Source organism: Peromyscus maniculatus, chromosome 5, assembly GCF_049852395.1.
Source record: "Peromyscus maniculatus bairdii isolate BWxNUB_F1_BW_parent chromosome 5, HU_Pman_BW_mat_3.1, whole genome shotgun sequence".
NCBI classification, from domain to species: domain Eukaryota; kingdom Metazoa; phylum Chordata; class Mammalia; order Rodentia; family Cricetidae; genus Peromyscus; species Peromyscus maniculatus.
The window spans coordinates 49,650,132-49,670,968 of record NC_134856.1 but is presented as its reverse complement, the minus strand read 5'-3'; the positions used below and the strand labels follow the sequence as shown (position 1 = coordinate 49,670,968).

At 44.8% G+C, this 20,837-nt stretch overlaps 1 pseudogene; it reads right to left on the bottom strand.

Moving 5' to 3' along the window:
• Nucleotides 1-20,599, bottom strand: part of LOC143273517 (glyceraldehyde-3-phosphate dehydrogenase pseudogene) — a 74,756-nt pseudogene extending 54,157 nt beyond the window's left edge.
• Nucleotides 20,600-20,837: the final 238 nt, after the last annotated feature.

Below are 20,837 nucleotides of genomic sequence, written 5' to 3'. Positions count from 1 at the left end.
CAGTGTTGGCTGGGACTCCCCAAACCCTCTGCTCAGTGACCTGCCCTTCTGCTGATGCCTCCTCTCTGCTATGAAGTTCACAGTGTGCCCCTCCCAGTTTGTGTTTCCATTAAGTTTTCTTGTGGTACATCTGATTGCCACCACAGGCTCTCTGGATAGAACTCTGATTGATGCATCTTTCTTTGGAGCTGGCCCTGGCATCACAGAACCTCAATACATCCCAAGTTGGGAGGGGGTCATGGCTTAGGGGTCAGGGATGCAGTATTTTGGAGGGGTTGGTACATATTTGAAAACTCCCCTTCCCCCAGAAATTTTGTGGGAACAGTGTGGCTGTTGGGACTTATCTTCATTTCAGTTGTCTCTTCTGGGAACCCTCCAACAGGGCATATCTGGAAGATTCCTTTTCTCTCCTAGCAAAGGAAATATTATGATGGAAAAAAAAAAGGACAGAGAACTCATAGCACATTTCCCCACCATCCCACTTTTAACTTCTCAGCCCACTCTGTCTTGCCCTGGAATTTTAGGTCCCAATTAAACCTTTTGTGCCTCTTTACATAATGGCTGGGCCCCTCTGAGCAGCAATGGGTGGAGAGACAATTTTATGCATTGTGCTTGTGTACTGTGATTGGGTCAACAGTCCATCCCCTGGAATAAGAAGAATAGCTTAGGGAAGAGAACAAAACGATCATTTAAAATCCCTGCAGCCATCCCACCCACCACGGACGAGGTGACATTTGGGTGCCCTGGCTTGAGAAGGATCCAAGTGCTGAGAACATGCACTGTGGTACCCCCAGCTGGAGGAAGCAGGCCCTCCCCCACCACCCTGCTCAGTTCCAGCTGAACTTCCTGCATAGGTCACACATAGTTAAAGCTACAGTCGACAGAGTTCACAGATGGGCAAGTAGGAAACCTAACCCTGTCGGCCACGGCTTCTGTGCTTCAGGGTCTGCCTGGTCTATCCTTCAGGTTAACATCAGATACAGGGCTGGGACCCTTCCACAGAGATGCCCTGTCTAAGGAGAGCCAGCAGCCCAGGGAGGGGCACCAATTATCTTTTTTCTGATTTTGATGTCCATGTGAGGACTGAGGATGATTGTTGGAAGATTCGGAAGTAGTATCACGGATTGCTTAGTGAACAACAAGTGTGTTCTGGGCCCTGTGTTGGATTTTGGAGGCTACAGAATGTGATAGGCACTTGCCCCCCCTTCCTCCCCTTGTTTTATATGGGATAAGGTGGTACAGTCTCCAACACAGTGCGTTGGAGGCTAATCAAAAGCAATCTGCAGTGCTGTGGGGGTGTCAAAATGGATAGATGATTCATCCATTCAACCAATCAAATAACTACTATGTGTTGTTTGGCTAGCCCCTGGGGAGTGTAGGGGGAGGGAAGAGAGAGGTTTCTGAAGTCATAAGGCTTGCAGTAGGGTGGGCATGTTTAGGGAAAAAAAACACCAAGGGTTTAATAGTTGAATCTTTCTGTTTTTTTTTTTTTAATTTTTAATTCTTTTTTTTGAGAGAGGGTCTCACATAAGTCCAGGCTGCCCTAGATTGCCCGGCAGAATGGATGTGCCTGCCTTCTACAAAAGCCAAGGCCTGGGAGTTAAAATTACACAGGTCCTGCCTCTGGGGTAGCAAAAAGAGATGTTGTCATATGTTTGCAAGTTGCTGTCACTTCTTGTGAGGGCAGAATGGGTGAGGGAGGAATCGTGGAGTCGGGCATAGCCCATGGACCAGAAGGTCAGCTTCTAGCCCATACGTGTGGCTCCCCTCTCACTAAAGCCTCCCTCTTAGTATAGCAGTGGCCCCCAAGCTTTGATTCAAATTTTCCTTTATTCAACTCCAATGAAAATATGCTTTAATAACACAGAAATGTTCTTGCGATGTGAAAAATTAGTATTGAAAAGAATCTGCTTTTCTGGTTCTCTTTGCTCTTGTCTTGATTAAAAAAAATCTGAGAATATTACGGTTCATAAAGTATTCTCATATATGTATATTCTTTGAAGAGTGAACATCTTAAAAATCAAGGACAGATGTTCTCAAGTTGGGGAGAAATGCAAAATTAGGAAGAAACTATCAAATAATTCACCCTGGGGGGATCCTGCTTCGGCATGGGCGTCCTGGCTTCACAGAAGGTATGGGCTGATTCCCTAGGGCCTGTAGTGGGGGACTAAAGCTTCCAACCCTCATTGGAAACCCTATCTCAAAATCACACTGGGAGCCTTGGAGAAGGCATGGTTGGTGAAGTGTTTGCCATACAATGTAAGAAACCATGCTTCATCCCCAGCATGCAGCAGTTGTAGCCCTGGAAATGCTGGGAACAGGCAGATCCCTCCCTGGGACTTGATAGTTGGCCAGCCTAGCCTACCTGGCTAACTCCAGTCCACTGAGGAAACTTGTCTCAAAAGACAAAGTGGATGGTTCCTGAGGAATGATCCCAGAGGTGGTGCTCTGGAACACACACACACACACACACACACACACACACACACACACACACACACACCCATACACACCCATGTACCATACAGAAAACTTCCCTGGATGCATGCTTAGTGCTCTTGGGCTAAAAGAACTCCATTCTATTGCCTAGATACTGTGGCTTTGGGGAACACTTTTATAACCCGGTGTGAGGCTTGGGTCCATGACAAACAGTGGAGTCTGTGATTGTCCCTGCCTTCTGCCTTAAGAACCAGAACACGAATTCTGTGGACTGTGGGCCTAGTCTCCTGGCTCAACAACACCCTCTCCTACACTGGAGGCCAGCAAGGACTCTGATGTCTTCAGTCCCGAAAAGTGACCACGTGCCTTGGATCAGATGGTGGAGTCCAGTAGTGCCCTCTGGGGATCAGTCTGATTCTTTGATGTCACCTTTATCACTCAGTAGCAGCCTGAAAGAGGTTCCTTAAGACTTTGGAAGTCGGCTTTTTTGGTTCCTGTGGCATATCAGTTCTCAGCATTGACACCTTGTCCTCTACCCAGGGACAGAGACACCCTGGGAAGTCATTCTTTCTCTTCTTAACCACAAGTGCCCTTGACTTGTCCCCAGTCCTCCCCAGCTGTGGCCTTGGTGCTCATGTGCACCCATGTCTGCTCTCTTCTGATCTTTCCCATCTGTGGATTGCGTATGATGCACCCATGGGCTGGTGCTGCCTTGCTTTATATGGAAATGCGGTGTGATGAGTGGTTTCTAGTCACAGCTGATCCCTGCTGGATCTCCCACCACCCTACCCCCACACACCTCAGGCCACTCATATCTGCTTGTAGTTGGGTGCAACATCTGCCCTTGGATTATGACCTGTTTGGCAGTATAAAGTGGCTATCATTTTTTCTGGCATTCTGAAAGTTTAACAAGCAAGTTCTCCACTCTTTCTATAAGAATCTGGAATCCTCAACCCCTCCCAGGCCACTTCCTCCAGAATGGAGATTGTTCTCCAATGTTCTATTAGGTAGATAATTAATCATTTTGGGTTACAGATGGGCTGTTGGTGTTAAAAAAGGTCCTTATAAAAGAAGAGCAAGGGAGATTCCACAGGCACACCGAGGAGAAGGGAGTGTGAAGACAAGGCATTCTTTAGAAACTGGAGCGGTGTTGCAATGAGCCAGAAGCCACTAAAGTACAAGGAGAGAAGGAACTGATTTTCTCTGGAACTTCCAGAAAGACCCAGAAACACTAAGGATGGGTCTCTGGCTTCTAGGAATGCCACAAATACCTTTTTGAAGCTACCAACTTTGTGGCAATTTGCCATAGCTACTGGAAATAAATACATACCTCCATGGTGTCATTGAGAGACTTAATCAGTGTATGACATTTTGCAGAGTTATCTAATAGGTTCTCAGTAAGTATTAACAAGTAGCATCATTTTATTTTGAAGCTGGGGGAAAATGCTGCCACAGGACAACAGAATTGGCCAGGGGCTTGAGTGGGTGACCTGGCTGGGTCATGGCGATTTGCAAGCTGGGTTTCTGTCTTCTCCTTTGGCTGAAGGGATTGAGCAAGTCCTGCCCTGCCTGACTGCCCTGGAGTTAGGGGATCAAATGAGTTAATGAACATGAAAGTGCTTTTGCACACTGCCTGTGTAAACTGTTAAGCTGTGATCACAAAGGCTGGCACCAAACTGAGGCAGCCTCAGAGAGAACCAGCCTGCAGCTTTGTTACTGAGGTGAGGTCATCTCTCTGGGCTTTTGTTCTTGCCTTTCTGAGCTCATTTGCTGGTTCCCCCCTTCCCCAAATCCTGCCCCCTTCAGCCCTGCCTGGAGCCCCACATGACAAAGCTCCAAAGGTCCCAATACTCTCTGAGTCTCCCCGGGACATATTTCTTTTTGTGCCCATTTTTAAAAAGCACAAACAAACAAAAACACCAAAATAGTGTTTAATAGTGATACTTCCAGAGATTAGGTAGATAGATTATCATGGCTTAACTTTAGTGAAAGTGTCATATGCTTCCGAGATGAGTATCTTTTAGGCCAGAGACCCAGTGACAGTGTGTCACCTTAGATGAGAACAAGTCAACCCTTGCCAAATGCTTGCAAGTGGTGAATTCATCTGCGAAGATGCCCAGCCTCCCAGGAAACCTGCTGGTCCAGCCTGAGTAGGCCCAGGAAGGCACTCAGGAAGGAAGCAGGGGTGGAGTTGGGGTGAGAGGGGTGCGGGGGAGGGGGAAGCATGTTGATAGATTGAGTTGCTTTGTTTTCTGGCATTTTCTCCTTGTTATTCTACTCATTTATTTTGATGGGTGGAGGGATGGGTGGGCATGTTTTGTGTGTATTCATGCATGGCTTTGGAGTTTTTGCCTCACCCCCCTGGTGTTGATCCTTGGGCACTGTCTACATTATTATTATCACTGTCTACATTATTATTATTCATTAATTGTGCATGTGTGACTATGCTTACTCATTCTGTTGCATGTGGAAGTCAGAGGCTGAAGTTAAGTATCTTCCTCTCTGACTCTCCACCTTAGCTTTTTGAGTTTTAATTTTATTTATGTGTACATTTGTTTGTTTGTGTGTGTGTGTGTGTGTGTGTGTGTGTGTGTGTGTGTGTGTGTGTGTGTGCCATGTGATTGCAGGTGTCCTCAGAGACCACAAGAGGGCGTTGGATTCCCTGGAGCTGCCTGGTTGTGAGCTGCCTGATGCAGGTGCTAGAACCCAAACTCAGGTTCTCTGCAAGAGCGGCAACTAAGGAAGTGTTTTAAAGTGCCGTGCCGTCTCTCCAGCCCTGTCTGCTCTTTTGTGTCGAGGGGACCATGTCTCCCATTGAATCTGGCAGACATACCAGGAAAAGACTGGTTGGCCAGAGAGCCTCCTGGATCTCTCTCTCTCCCCCACATAGTGCTGGGTGACAGCTCTATGCCACCATGCTTGGCTTTTACATGAAGAACTCAGATCCTCATGCTTGCACAGAAATCTACTCACTGAGCTATTTCCCCAGCCCTTTACTCTGGGGTTCGGCTAGGCTGGCAGAGCAGTAGACTTCAGGGACCTGCCCGTCTCTGTAGTGATGGGAACTGGGGTTACAGAGTGGTGCTCCTACACGTTGCTTTCCATGTGCCGAGAGTCAGACTTGTGTCCTCACGCTTGTGTGGCAAGCTCTTGATCAAATGAGCCATCTCTTCAGACCTGGGTCACTAAGATGTCCCAAGGTGCCATTGTGAAGACAGCCCACAGCTGGAGAAGCTTGCAGCTTGCTCCAGTTCGTTTATTTGGACCTGCTTACCCACTGCAAAATAAAGGGCCTCATTCAACTGCATTCATTCATTTAAAACATATGCATTGGAACCCACCACATTTGAGGTGATGTGTCAGGCCCTAGGGAAATGATGCTGAGCACATTGTGAGGTAACACAGGAGAACCAAGAGGACAGAGAACCTGAAAGGCAGGTACTCTGAGCTGGGCACCTATTTCAAGTCTCCTTTTGTCTTGGTTCACACTTAAGGTTTGGCTCCATTTGGAGGGGGGTGTTATTAAATGTGGGGTTATTAAAAGCATGTGCCACCATCACCTGGCTTGGCTCCATTTCTCTACAGCTCTGGGACTCTTTTCAGTACCTGCCTGTCTTACTCTGGTCTTGAGCCCCAGCTCTATCCCTATCAGCAAATATTTCTTGGACACTTATCACCAAGCCTGGGTAAGGCTTGCCACTTGTTGTATAGTATAGAGTCCAGTGTGAGGAGAGGTGCCTGCTTGGATACCACAGTCAGATGCCTCTTTGGCCAGCTGCCCAATCTGTCCCTGCCATCCTCCATGGGCTTTTCTCCTCCCTTTCTTTATTTCAGAAGCTTGACAGTAGGCCAGACTCTGGACCTTCTGCAGTGGGTAGCAATGATGAGAACTGATCAGTTAGACTCTGGACCTTCTGCAGTGGGTAGCAGTAATGAGAACTGACTAGCTAGGGAAAGGGCTCCGAAGCAGCAGTTCTGAAAGTTTGAGTTTCTACCCTAAGTCATTTCAAAAGTCCCCAGACCAGCAGCTAATTGGTGTCCTATCTCCTGGGACCACTTTCCTGCTCCACAGAGCTCAGTGCTCTCTTTCTGTCTCCCTCTTAAGTGTCCACCTATGAATGGACAATAAACCCTCTAAAACTCATCCTTCCTGATGAATTTTGTTCTTTGAATTCACAGGACAAGAACCTGAAAGTTACTGCCTCTGTTGCCCCCCAAGATACACCAGGACTCCTGTGTCAGTGGGAGTGGGCCTGCGTGTCCCCGACTGGAGGGGAGCTCAGTTCTATGGCTCTGGGCTAGAGCTGAGACACTGCAAGTACCTTCTTGAGATCAACCTCTACTGGGATTCCCAGTGTCTCCAGTGCCCTGAACAGCTACCCGCAGGCTGTATTGCTTTCCTTGGGTAACCAGTTCCTCTTTCCCACAGGGAAGTCTCCTGAAGGCAGCAGAAGGACCTTCGAACCACAGCCCATTCCCACTTGCTGACAGCTAATGAGTTGTTGCCTGGGATGCTTAATGCACTGTGAAATCTGACATTAATTGCAGAAGAAACTGATTTCAGAGAGATCATGGTGATTATGAGCCGTTTATGGTGCCAGTGGCCTAACAAATACGCTGCTGTGTTTATCTGCCCATTCCTCATGGGGGGGGCGGGAGCCTGCCTCGAGACTAGATTGTTTCCCTCTGTGGAGGAGCTGTCATGGGCAGCAGAGCACCCCAATCCCCTGCAGTGACACTCTTCAAATTCCAGCTGCAAACCCCCCAGTCAGCAGCTGAACTCCTGGGGAAAGAAACGAAATTCACCTGCCAGCATCCAGCTGAAGGAGGCAGCATTGGCTAATGGATGGAGCCACTCTCTGGGCAGTGGCTGCACCTGGTTCTGGTGGCTTCCAGGCTGCAGCCTAGGAAACTTCTGTGGGTCAGCAAGGTTCTCTGGTGTCCTCTGGGCTGGCTCCTAGTGATTCTGAGATTGCCTCCTCCTTTGGTTTGTTTCTGGGGAAAACTGGAAATAAACAGGTCCCTTTTTAGCATACAAAATGTCTTCATTCCTTCATTCTCATGTTTTTAATTTTTGTTTTTATTGGGACAGTGTTTCACGGCTGCACAGCTCAGGCTGTCCTGGAACTCAGGATCCTTCCTTAACCTTCCCAGTATTGGGATTTGCACCCCGCACCTCTATCAGGCTATCGCTTGCTTTTTTCTCATAATGCAAATTTCCTTCCTGCAAGTCAAGTCTAAGCAAACTGGCTTTCTTTGAACTTCCTGCAACAGCCCAGTGTCATTAAATGTCCCATGATTTCTGGAGCCCTTTGGCTTACTTTGTGTGAACCCTTGAAGAGTCTTCAGAGACAACCCTGACTCCCCACCTTTGGTGCCATGTCAGCAGGGTACATAGGAATGTCCCCAGGGCTCATAGGCCAGGGACTCAGGGACACTGGATCTATCCAGGCCTCATAATACCCAGAAGGAGTAGAGGCCATCAAAGGGTCTAAAGCAGAAAGCAGCCTGCCCATTATTCTGTTCTGCTTGTGTAAACTGGGTCAGGATAAATAGGGGGTAGGGTGGAGGGCTAGGGTCTGCTGACCGGTTTATAGCACTGGGATATGGGATCTGCTTACCCTGTACAAGAGCAGGAGATTAACAGCATGCATTGTGGCCACTAAGGTGGAATCCACACAGTGTTCCTTGTAATTATCGCAATCTGTGCTCACCGACACAGAGAACATGAGCTTGGCATATTGTTGAGTGGGAAAAGCCACATGATCCCATTTATGGAACCCGCATACATGTAAGTGCTTGCATATAAAGTGACAATGCCCTGACATATTTACCAGTGTCACTCTGAGAGGTCAAAGACACGGACATTTCTTCCTTTTAGCTGGTGTGTTAGTATACATTTGTGATCCCAGCACTCAGGAGCTGGAGGCAGGAGGATCAGGTGTTCGAGGCTAGCCCTTACAATCAAACTCTGCTTTACAATAAAATAACAACAACAAAGATGAAGAAATGTCTTCTTTTAGGGTCCAGGAAATGTCTGAATCTATTGCAATGAATATCTTTAAAGATTTTTAAGGTATTTTTTCATGTTTAAATAAAACTTGTTCTAATTTATTCACAGTGATCAGTGATAGCCTAAGAGGATTTTCTGAAGTTCTTGACAATATTTCCCTTTATTTGCTGAAAGAAGCCAGGGTAAGACTAAAAAGGCAAACAATTTAAATTCATAAAATGATCCACTTAGCAAAGATGGAGTCAGAAACAACCAAAAGCTGAGTGTGGGTTGGACAGTGTCACAGAAAGAAACTGGGCATGGGGAGGACCCCATCCAGGGCTGGGTGGCAGCAGCCAAGTGATAGTCCTGTGCTAACAGCGTGTGTGCAGGTGATGTACACAAGGCTCTGTGTGGCCTCAGGGGCCTCTCCACCTGACAGCCTTGAGAATTTGGGATGTGACTGCGGAACATTTTACTTCCTCTTTAATTTTGACTTTTCTCTAGAATTTATGCCTCATTCCAGACTCAGCCACATCGTCTCCTAATAACCTTCTGCCCTGAGTCTGAATGTCAAGGCCCTTCTGTTTGACTCCTTGTCTGAGAACTGGTCATAACAGATAAAGTACCCAGCATGCCCAAGTCCCTTGAAATGAGGTCTTTTCCTGTTAAATGCCATCCCAGACAAACCTTATTTGAAAAACCCTACAGCCCAGTTAGAATTCCAGCTGGTTCTGTTTTTTAAATTTTAACAAAAGGAGTAATTTATTGAAAGAAATTTGATATAAAAATTGCAAACCCAGAAACCAAAAATGAAGATTATGTTTAAAATTTTCTTTATTAACTTCTGAAGAGAAGGGCTGGAAGACAGGAACAGGGGAATTTTTTAAGCTAGTTAAGCAAAGTTAAATATCTTAAAATAATTAACTTTGGGGCTAAATGAAAAAACACACACACAAGACAATTAAAATTATCTTTGTTATCATGGTCAGAAGATAATTCTGAAAAAACAGACCAGGAACCACATAATACACCAGTATTAGTCTATTACTGACTGAACAAAATATTCATTCTACAAACAATTTTTTTCTCTAATTTTAAAAGCTTGTATTTTTGTCAGTGTGCTTTAGCATTGAGAAAATATTTTATAAGCAGAAAAATAAAATGAAGGCACAGTAAGTTTTTTTTCTGATTGGAAAAGAGGGGCAGCCAATAGGAAGACTTCAAGACCAAAGTAATCAAAATGCTCACCCTTCCCCCCGCCCCCCAAAAAACAAAGTCAGAAGTAGGGTATCCTTCATACTGTCTATTTACAATGAGTCTTTAAAAAGCAAAACAAAACAAAAAAATCAATTGGGAAGACAACCCGCTCTTTATTACCTGCCCAATACAGTTTTAAAACAACAGTCCCCTTGGTTTCATGTGTCTGTATTTTGTCTCTCCAGCAAGATTTCTAGCTAAGGCCAGCAACCAAACTGTCAGCTCCATTTCTCTGGTGTTTTCCATCATTCTGGTTGTCAGGAGAGGCGGAGGCATGGGAGATGGCCCACAATATTTGCTCACTGGGCAAGAAAGAAAGGCAATCACAAAATATGGGCCTTAGATGCCTTCCCATCCCCAGCTCTGTGACAGGGTTCCTTAAAATCTTGAGTTAAGAAAGACTCAAAGAGGGGGGGAAAAAAAGACTCTCAGAATGAGTTTGGGCCCAATGCAGGAATACCATGTGCTGAGAGCACAAAGATTTGTGGGATTAGTGTTCTGTTTAGACCCTGAAAAAGCCAGACCCTGAAGCCTCCATTACACTCAACTCTATTGCATGAGACAACACATCAAGTTCGTGGATCACTTTTCTTTCTTGAGGATCTCAAATAGCCCAGGATGGCCTTGAGTTCACTAAGGTAGCTGAGGATGACCTTGAACTTCTACTCTTCCCTCCCAGGTGATGAGATCACAGGTGTGCACCACCACGCCCGCTTTCTGTAGTGCTGGGATCCAATCCAGGCTTGCCAGTGTGGTAGGAAATCTCTCTACCAACGGAGCCATATGCCCAGCCCAATATGTGTGTTTTTTCTTTTTCTTCACATGCAGCTAAAAGTTCCTTCACTATTCATTTTTTATTCACTAACCACAAACTTTGAAGAGAAGTTTTTAATTTAGAAATTATGACTTTTGCCCAATTTTCTTTAAGAAAAGGTGTGTGTGTGTGTGTGTGTGTGTGTGTGTGTGTGTGTGTGTGTGTGTGTGTGTGATACCACATATGTATGGTTGCCCCTGGAGACCAGAAGAGGGTACTGGAGCCTCTTGAACTGGAGTTAAGGGGTGGTTCTGAGGCACCTGATGTGGGTGCTGGGAACTGAATTCAGATCCTCTGGAAGAGCAACAAGCATTATTAACCACTGAGCCACCTCTCTATTCCCCATTCTTCTGTTTTCTTGTTGAGTAACCTGGACTAACTTTTTAATTCTCCTTCTCCTTCTCCTTCTCCTCCTCCTCCTTCTTCCTCTTCCTCCTCCTTTTCCTTCCTCTTCCTCCTTCTTCTCCTTCCTCTTCCTCCTCCTCCTTTTTTTCCCCCCTGTGGACTGAGTTTCTTGTGTAGTAGCCTTGGCTGTCCCAGAACTCACTTTGTAGACCACGCTGGCCTCAAACTCACAAAGATCTGCCTGCCTTTGCCTACCAGGAGCTTGAATTAAAGGCATGTGCCACCATACCTGGCTTCTTCCTGTATTTTTTTTTTTTTTTTACAATTAATTTGTTAGGTAAGTAATTTTTTCCAGTCAGATCACAGTTCCTCCTCTCTCCCTCCTCTCCTCCCCATCCTCCCCTCATCTCCTGTAACACTGGGACCATGCATGTCTTAGAGAATTCTAGTGAGGATAAACTAGGTAATTCATGTACTTAATACTGAATAAAGGGGCCCATGGGAGATGCTCAGAAGATGCAGCCCCCACAATGTATCAGCTTTCCTGCTTCTCTGACCCCACTGAGGACATCCAAGCTGAACCTGCTTTGTGTCTGTCTAGCATCTCTTCAGAGAGTTCTAGAAGCCTGAAGAAGTAGGGTGGCATTTTCTTCGAGACTAATGGCTCTCCCTCTTTCCAGTTGCCCAGCTGCCCTGGCACTTATGAGCTCCTCTGTAACTCAGGCAATCTCATCAGGAGAATAAATTCAATATGAACTAATAGACAATTTGGAGACATTCTGAGAGTAGATGTGTTTTACACCTTGGAAGATGTTTTGTCTGATTTTATTACTGGGTCTGCTGATAAATTAAAGGGAAATGAGTTGTCTTTGAGCCAAAGAAACCCTTACAGTTAAATTAAAATGTAAATCCTTTCTGTTTGCTGTCTGCCCCATGGACAGGCTTTGTCAGAAGTGACTCTGCTTTATATTTTTAAGCTTAATTTTTTGTTACAAAGATGTATACTGACTTTTGGTGACTTGTGGTACCAGAATGCTCTTGTTTCTTGTCTTTTTTTTTTCTTGTGTGTGCTAGTGAATAAATGTGTTTGTGGTCATATGTGTGTATGCAAATGCATAAGTGTCTGTGCTGTGTGTGTGTGTGTGTGTGTGTGTGTGTGTGTGTGTGTGTGTGTTTGGGTCTCTCCCTGGGACCTGGAACTCCTTGATTGTGCTAGGCTGGTCAGCCATCGAGGTTGGGGAATCCTCCTGTCTCCACTTCCCCAGTGCTGGAATTATAGGCATGTGTGCCCACACCTGGCCTTTTATGATTTAACATTTAGGATTTGGTTCAATACTGAGAGACTTTCATAATAATTAGGAGAATTAGATTTGAACTGCAAGTAGGTTTGGGTGTTCAGCCTGGTTCTGATGCTTTGTAGCTGTGTGAGTGGGTCTTTTTCCACGTCCATAAAGTAGAGGCGCTGCTTTTAATTTAAATATTAAAACATACACAAATATGCCCCCAAAATGCTGGAAACAAACATCTCTTTGTATCCTTTAAGTGTCGCAGTGCAGAATGCAGTCCTCTGTAATTATTGGCTCTCCCTGTCTGGGTTGGATTCACTCATGGAATTTCCAGGTTGGCTGGGTTTTGCTCCACACATCCTCTTCGTGGCAGAAGCCCGGCTGAAGCATGCTCTTGTCATGGTGGTAGGAGAAGGTCCGAGTGCAGGTGTAATCAAACAAGCATTATCAGTTAAGTCTCTTGACACTTCCATTAACATCTCACTGTCCAAAGCAATTCACATGGCCTAACATAATGTGAGGCAAGCAGGAATGCTTCTTCTTTGGGTGCTATTGGCCTGGTTGACTATTTCTGAGCAATAACCAATCTGTTCTACTGTAAAGGCCTGGTTCACAAGGATGTTGTTGAGATTCAGTGAAACAGAGGCTAGAGATACAGTTCACCACTTAAGAGAATGCAATGCTCATGTAGAGGATCTGAGTTTGGTTCCCAGAACTGACACCAGGCAGCTCACAATGACCGATAATTCTAGCTCTACTGACTTCTTCTGATCTCCAGGACCATTTGTACTCATGTATACAAACTCAACATCCCTATACATATAATCAAAAAATAAAATAACATCTTTAAAAGAAAAGACACAATAAAATAACATATCATGGTGTATAAAATATTTTCATAGGTCCTAGAATCTTTTATGTGCCCCAACCAAGCAACTATTAACTATCTGCCATTAACCATTTAATCCAGGCACACATCTACTCCTGTTCAAGTTCCTTGTTAGTGACTTCCAGTGGAGAGGCTCTGATCAAAGTGTAAAACAACCTCAGTGTATGGGAGCTTACAGCACATTCATAGGTTTTTGGTTCTTTTCCACTGAAGAGGCAGATTCCAATATCCTTCCTTTGGATTGAGGATTGAATTTAATGGCTCACTGTTGGAGTTGATAAGGAAAAAAAATGGAAGTGCTCATGTGTGACATTGGAGACTGCTCTATGTATCTAAGATGTGGTCCTGGTAAAGACAGCATGAAGGTTTCTGGAAAGCGTTGTTTTCCTCAGTGTATATGTGAAAGATGTGGGTGATGTTGACATGGATAGCTTCTTCAAATGCAGCCTAAATCTACAGGTACCATCTTGTGTCTGGGAGAGATTGACCAGGACAATTTCAGAGTTGCTTGTGTTGACTTTTTCTTGAATGTCAGTTTGCTACCTCCAGACTTATTTTATATGTGGGAAATTAACCAGGGTTAGCTAGATTTTTGTCACTTATGTGTAAAGACATTCCTACCCAAGACAGAATGTGAATATAATAGGTTATATAATGGTACTCCAAAATACTCCTTTCCTTGTAGAGCATAGGACCTTTGATGATGTGATTAAGCTAAGGATCTTGATAAAGGAGAATGTGTGGATGGGCACTGAAAATACTCACAAATGTCTCTCCAGCAAGAAGACAGGACAAGAAGAACATGAGAAGTGACGGAAGAAGCAGAGCTTGGAGTGATGTAGCCACAAGCCTAGGAATGCAAATGGTCCCTGAAAACTGGAAAGAGTAAGCAGAGGATTCCTAATGGAAGATTCTAGAAGAAACAAGCCCAGACAGCACCTCCACTGATTTTCTAAGGCTCAGTTCAAATAGTTGAAATCCATATTAGTAGGAGAATCCTTTTGTGGTGTCCATTAGGCAGCAAACATGGCGATTAGTACCTAAGCAATGGGGGACCCACGGAGTGGGATGCTGAGGTGCAGAAAGAAAGTGGTACTTTGGTAGAGCAGGGCATGCTGGGAGGTCAGGAAATGCTCTCCTGAGGGACGGATCATCATTGAGCAATCAGGTTGTGGCTTGACAAGAAGCCAGGAGGGAAAGAACAGAAACATTTGTCAGTGAGTCAATCACATTGACCTTTTCATTGTTGTTTTCATTGTCCATGTGAGGGAGGGTGGTGAGGTGGTTCCATCAGCCTTTACCCCCTCGTCCTTGTGGCTCCTCTCCCTCCTTCTTCCTTTCCAGCTTCCATTCTACTTTCACTTCTTTCTCTTGTTCTCTCCTTGAATAACTTGAGGGAAAAACTGTTATGTTCATATGTATCCACCCAACCATGGTATCGGATACGTGCTGTTTAAACATCATGTAAGAGTTTGCATTGAACAATGTAAATGTATGTGTGCTCATGTACACGTGCACGTGCGTGTGCGTGCACAAACACACACACACACATGTTTCTTCTAAGTATCTTGTGTAAGGCTCTCTGCTTGGGGGCATTGCAGGCTTCCTTGTCAAGCACCAGCTTCATAGTACATAAAAACAGATTGGTTTTTGAGGCAAACTTCAAACCCAGAATGTCTGGAGTTAGAAACAGTTCTTCAACCCCTCCCCCCCACGCCAAAGGCATAATCCTACTAGAGACACAGCTCTCTGTACGGAAGAATCCCTTTAGGTCTCTTTGATCAAGGGCACCCTTTTTGTCCAGAGAGTTCAACTGCTGGAGTTCTAAAAATATCAAGGAATCTATTTGGTGTCTTGAGATGGATATTTCTATCATTTCTGGTGAGAGATAGTACACTCAGGTAGATCCATCTTTGTCCCTAGTTCAGAAGAAAACATGAGGAGCAGAAAGCACATTGTACTGAACCCTCCAAGTGCATGTGAGGTGTCTCTGGCTGGTATGCCAATTACTGTAGTGGATATTAAGTTACAGACATGCATAGGTAGGTGACAGGAGGGCTGGGGAAATAGTTCAGTCAGTAAAGTACTGGGTTTGTAAGTACAAGGACCTGAGTTTGGTTCCTAGAACCCATGCAAAATAGCCAGGCTTGGTGTTATGCACAGCAGTCTCTGCACTGGGGAGGCAGATCCAAGCAGGTCTCTGGGGCTCACAGGACAGCCAGCTCAGCCTGCTCATTGAGTTTGAATTCCAGTCTAGTTTCAAAAAGAGGTGGTAGTAGAATGATACTTAAAGTTGGCCCTAGTGTATCCACAACATGCATGTTCCTACACGTGCATGGGCGCGCATGCGCGTGTGCGCGCGCAAACACACACACACACACACACACACACACACACACACACACACGAGTAGAGTATCAGTTGCTTCTTTGCTCATTCATTACATTATGTAATGTTTATATACATGCAGTGTGGACATTACATTTTTGGTCCAATGTCTTTCTCTAATGCCTCTCACTCTTGTTCCCCCAGCAGAGTCCATTTGTGCTGCCCTAGTCTCTGCTCCCCACACCCACCACTCTCTACTTGTCTCTGTGCCCATTCTCTATGCTGCAAACAGTGGCCCTTGTGCTTTATAAGGGGAATGGGCAAACATGTTCCCACTTGGGAAACTGCATGCTTCATGCCCTGAGTTCTAGAGTGTCCTCCGGAGAGTGGGAAGATTCTGAGGCTCCAGAGATCCTCGCCTTCTGGTCTGTACTCCCCATTGCTTTCCCGAGCTACCATATTTCAGTTGACTCCCCATCTCTGGCGTTCCCTCTGTTCCAGCTCTGCCTTAGTTTATTTTCACAGTACTTTCCCAACACCCAACACATTACACAGTTACTTGATTGTTATCTGTCTCCTTCAAGAGAGTCTATGTTTTCTACATGGGGGACTTTTAAAAGTTTGACTCCCTGAAGTATCCCCACTCTTTGATGTTTCTGTTGAGTGGCTCAGTGGGGTGGGGGGAGGGAGAGCTGGTGTCTGACTTAACCACTTGGTGTCTTGGCATTTCCACCAGCACCCTCTGTCTCAGACAAGCCACACTAAATGTGGGTTCACAGTTGCTGGAGTGAATGGAAGTCCACATCCTCATGTCCCAATTATCTTTCCAGGCTGGGCAGTTCATGGCATTATTTAACACATTCCTGGGATTGCTCACAGCCTCAGTGAAATACTGATAGTTTTGGTTTTTGAAGGACCTCAAATTCTGAGGTCCTATATCAATACATGTTTTAATCTTTCTCTTCTTTATGTAAATTCCATATTTTTTATTATCTGAAAACGAAATTTGTTGTAATTTATCCCCCCTTTTCTGGATTGTCTTAAATGTATCTGCTGGAACCACCAATTAAATTTAGATTTGAACTCTATGTCATGTACCATCTCAGAAATTTCTCAACACTGGTATATGGTTGATGGTGAGTCAGGCGCAGACATACCATGATTTTTTTGGGAAGAAATGCTAGAATCAAGAGAATGCAGAATGTCAAAAATATTTAAGGAGGTGTTCTAGTTAGTTTTTAATTGTCAACCTGACACAGCTTAGAGTCACCTGAGAAAAGAGTCTCAAACTGAAGGGTTGCCTAGCACAGATTGTTCTGTGAATATAACTGTAGGGAAGCGTGTCTTGATTGTTAATTGATGTGGGAGAGCACAGCCCACTGTGGGTGGCACCACTCCCTGGACAAGTGGTTCTGAGCTGCATAAGAAAGTGAGTGAGTCAATAAACATCATTCATCTGTGGTTTCTGTCTCAAGTTCCTGCCTGACTTCACCTAGTGATGGACTGTGTCCCGGAAGTATAAGCCAAACAAACCTTTCCCCCATTTAGTTGCTTTTGGTCATAGAATTTGCCACAAAACAGAAATGAATGTAGAAAAGGAGACAAACAATATGAGACCTGTCCAGGTTTATGAATTACTTGGAGGCAGAAGACTATGATTTTAGTGAAACACACTTGAATATATTTGAACTGCCCATACCCAGCTATTCACAGTGTCTTCCTCTGTTTTCTGTTGCTATAACAAAATCCCTGAGACTAAGTAATTGATTTAAAAAAATGAAAATTATTTGGCTCTTGTTTCCAGAAGCAGAAAAAGCAAAGAATATGGTGCCACATCTGCTTGGCATTTGGTGAGGACCTTCTTGCTGCATCATAGCATGGGGCAGACAGAAAACAACTGTGTGAATGAGCTCTCTCTACATCTTCTTGTGAGCTATGGATGCTCAGGACCTAATCTAGCATTAAACATTTTCCAAAGGCCCCACCTCCATATATCCTTAGTAGAGGAATTGGCTGATTAAGTTTCAACACATGAATTTTTTTTGAGTACTCACTTGAATGGCATTTGGCAGCCGGATTAATTCATTATGCAACTCCTATCTTATTTTTGGAAATGCTGTAGACCAGTGATGAAGAAGCTGTGAGGTCCCTGCCCTTGGAGCTTATCTTACATAGGGGAGATGCCAAATGAGCCACCACCCAGTTAGTTGCTTTCTTTCAAACACCTTTGAAGGAAAAGTACAGAGAAGAAGAAACTATGGATTGGGCTCTGGTTCTGTTGTGATGGGAGGTGATGACTTCTAAGGTGCAAACGACAGTCTGAGCAGGCCTCAGGGTGTCCCCCACTCTTTGTTATACTGATATATACACATGATTCTGGTCAATTTTAAATAACTGTGTGCCAGACACTTCAGGGCGATACATGGGTGAGGGGGACATTTTCTCTACAAGGGTGGACTGCTCCGTTCATCAAATATCTCAAGCTCTGTGCACACCAAGGCCACTTGGGAAACCTGTATATGCAGTGCTGGGGTTGGAACCCAGGGCCTTGTATATGCTAGGAAGAGCAATTCACCAACTGAGCCACATCTCCAGCCCCTCTAGGGTCCCATGTCTATGACCCTGGGCCTTCCTACTTTAGTAACTCCCTGGGTGCTGCTGATTGACACCTCATTGCCTGCCTTCTGCACAAAGGTCCTCTGACTTTAGTGAACACATCAAAATCACCTTGGAGGACTGGGAGCTAAGGATGGAGTGAGGATGACCTTCGTTCTCAAAATCTGCAGCGACAGACTCACAGGATAACAGTAGGCTAGATCCTTCCCTGAACACCTCATCTCTCCTTTCTCTCCTGTTCCTTTCAATCAGTTGTAGGAAGACTCAGAGGACTTCTGGGAAAGAAGCCTAGTTATGGAGGTTTTCACAGAGCCAAGGGCTCTTTGTATTCACACCAATTGCAATGTTCTTTTGTTCTGACTGACTTAAGTTTGGTTTCATTTTTTTGATGTCTGGAGTGCCCTGTCAAAGCCCAACATTAGACATCTCTGTGTCTGTGGCACAAGATCAGAAGCAGAGGAGTTTAGGTCATAGTAGACACTGCTTCTAGAAAAGTCTGCCTTCACAGTACTTTTGTACCTTAATCCATCTATACCCAACCTCTCTGATGTGCTCAATTCAGCAAGATTAGGAAGTATCATCTTACAGAAGAAAACTGAAGCCCAAGAGAGTTGAAGTAACCAGCTAGGTCCTCAAGGTGTGTGAGCCATGTTGCTGGGGCAACAGCTGAGGACTCCTTATTCTCAGGTGGTATTTGAGTAGGCAGAGCTGAAGGGTTTGAGCCAATTTTCTAAGAACTGTACTGAACAACTTACTCACACACTTCAGCTTCTACAGTGATCATGGCTGTACTCACCGGACAGGGTTCTGGTGACAAATTGGCATTAATGAAATCTCAATATCTACCCATGAATAGAAAAACAAAAAATCCATTGCAGACCCTGATGGGCCATTAGGTGTTAATAAGAATAATACAAATGTTCCACAGAGCACATTACTGAACTAAGTAAGCCAGTCCAGCCCATCACTATCTGTAACATCTCAATCGCTTGTTGCTCTACACACGTGTTGGACTAAAGCTAGAATCATTGAAGATCCAGGTGGTGGCTGAAAGTTCCAAGCAGATTCCACAACAAGTTGCTCAGTCTTTTCTCAGAGATCAAGCCTCAATTTCAGTTTCCTGAGATTGAGCAAGCAATTTCTGAGAATGCCATGAACAAAAGACAATTAATCACTGATGCCCCTGCCAGCAGGGACAGGGAGATAGGACTCACCAAGCCTGGGCCACTGTGCCAGCCCCCACAGTCAGTATGTGCTAGATTAGTCAACCTCCACAACAGCTCAAGGACAAAGCCCGGGACTTGTCCAGGCCTGCCCCAAAGTAGATAACTGTAACCCCCAACTAACTCTAGCCAACTAAAAGTTACTAACATGATTCCACTTGTATAAACTAATTCTGAGTCTGTTCCTATGAAGTCTGTAGACCCCAAGACCCTACCTTGCTTTACTCCCTATAAATACCTTGCCTGCTTGTTACTTGGGTCTCTCCTGCTCTGCTGCTACATCAAACGAATGGAGAGGCCTGGGTTAACTCACAACAGTAAAAAGACTCTGCTTTTGTATCAGATTTGGTCTCTTGATGGTCTTTGGGGGACTCTGGGTACAATAGTGGCATGATATAAAGTCATGAGGAAGTACTTCTTCATCATGGAATTGAGTGAGTGGGCCTGGTCAAGTTGTCAATACTCTATGCATCTCTGTTTCTTCTCAGCAAAATGGGGACAGACATGTTATCTTACATGGTTACTGAGAAGAGCAAAAGAAATCACAGGGTCTCATTGCTCTAACTCACACTTCACTGCTTTCTGGGAGGATTGAATGCCTTTTGACCATTGCCTATGTGATGGTCTGTGTGTGATTCCTATGTTGGGAACTGGCTGCCTATCTGCTTAGTTGAGTCTTCTTTTAAGACGCTGACTCATGTATCTGTGAATTGATCTTTTAGTCAGATACATGTCTAGATTCTGTATCTCGCTTTTTGCAAATAGTTATATTGAAGTGGTATTCGCATACCATGAAATGCAATGATGTAAGTATGCAGTGATTTGGGGGTAATTTCTGAAGTGGTGTAGCCTCATAGCACCATAAGCTGGTTGTAGACTTCCACACCAATTCCAAAAGCTCCTTCACCAGCTTTAGTCCCATGCCCATCCCAAGCCATAGGCCACCGCTGATCTCTGTTTCAGTTAATTTGTACTTTCTGAAAATTTCTCATCAAAGGGAAGCATACTAACTTGCTGTCTTCTTTCACTTGCATGTGGTGTTGTAATATGTGCCAGGATTTTGTTGCTTTGTATTGCTAAAGAATATTCGACTGTATGGCTGTAGAATATGTGTGTTCTCTCCAGCCCCCACCCTGCATATGTGCAAACTTGGCCATGGAGTATGCTACCCTAAACAAGGTATAACCTCAGATAGGCAGACATGTTTGCCTTCTCTGCCTCCTGGACTGTCATTTTCAGTGGCAATGCCATTTAGACTGAGTTTTACCCCTTTAACTGTGTGTAGTCTTCAAGTCTACACAATGCGGGCAGAACGTCAACCTGGCTGGCAGGGGAGCAGGAACTGGTGACAATTGTGGTAATGGTGCTGAAGATGGTGATGACTGTGATGCTGGTGATGGTAGTCATGGTGGTCATGGTGATGATGGCTGTGGTGTTCTGGTGGTGATGGTGATGGTGGTCATGGAGATGGTGGTGGTGGCAGTGGTGATGATGGCTGTGGTGGTAATCGTAATGATGGTGTATAACATGCAGAAGAATAAATCTATGGTTAGATCATTTTAGATGTCTTATTTTTTCGCCAGGGTGCTTTGCCAGGGAGCAAACTTATTTCTTATGCTTTTGATAAAGGTAGGTGAGTTGACAT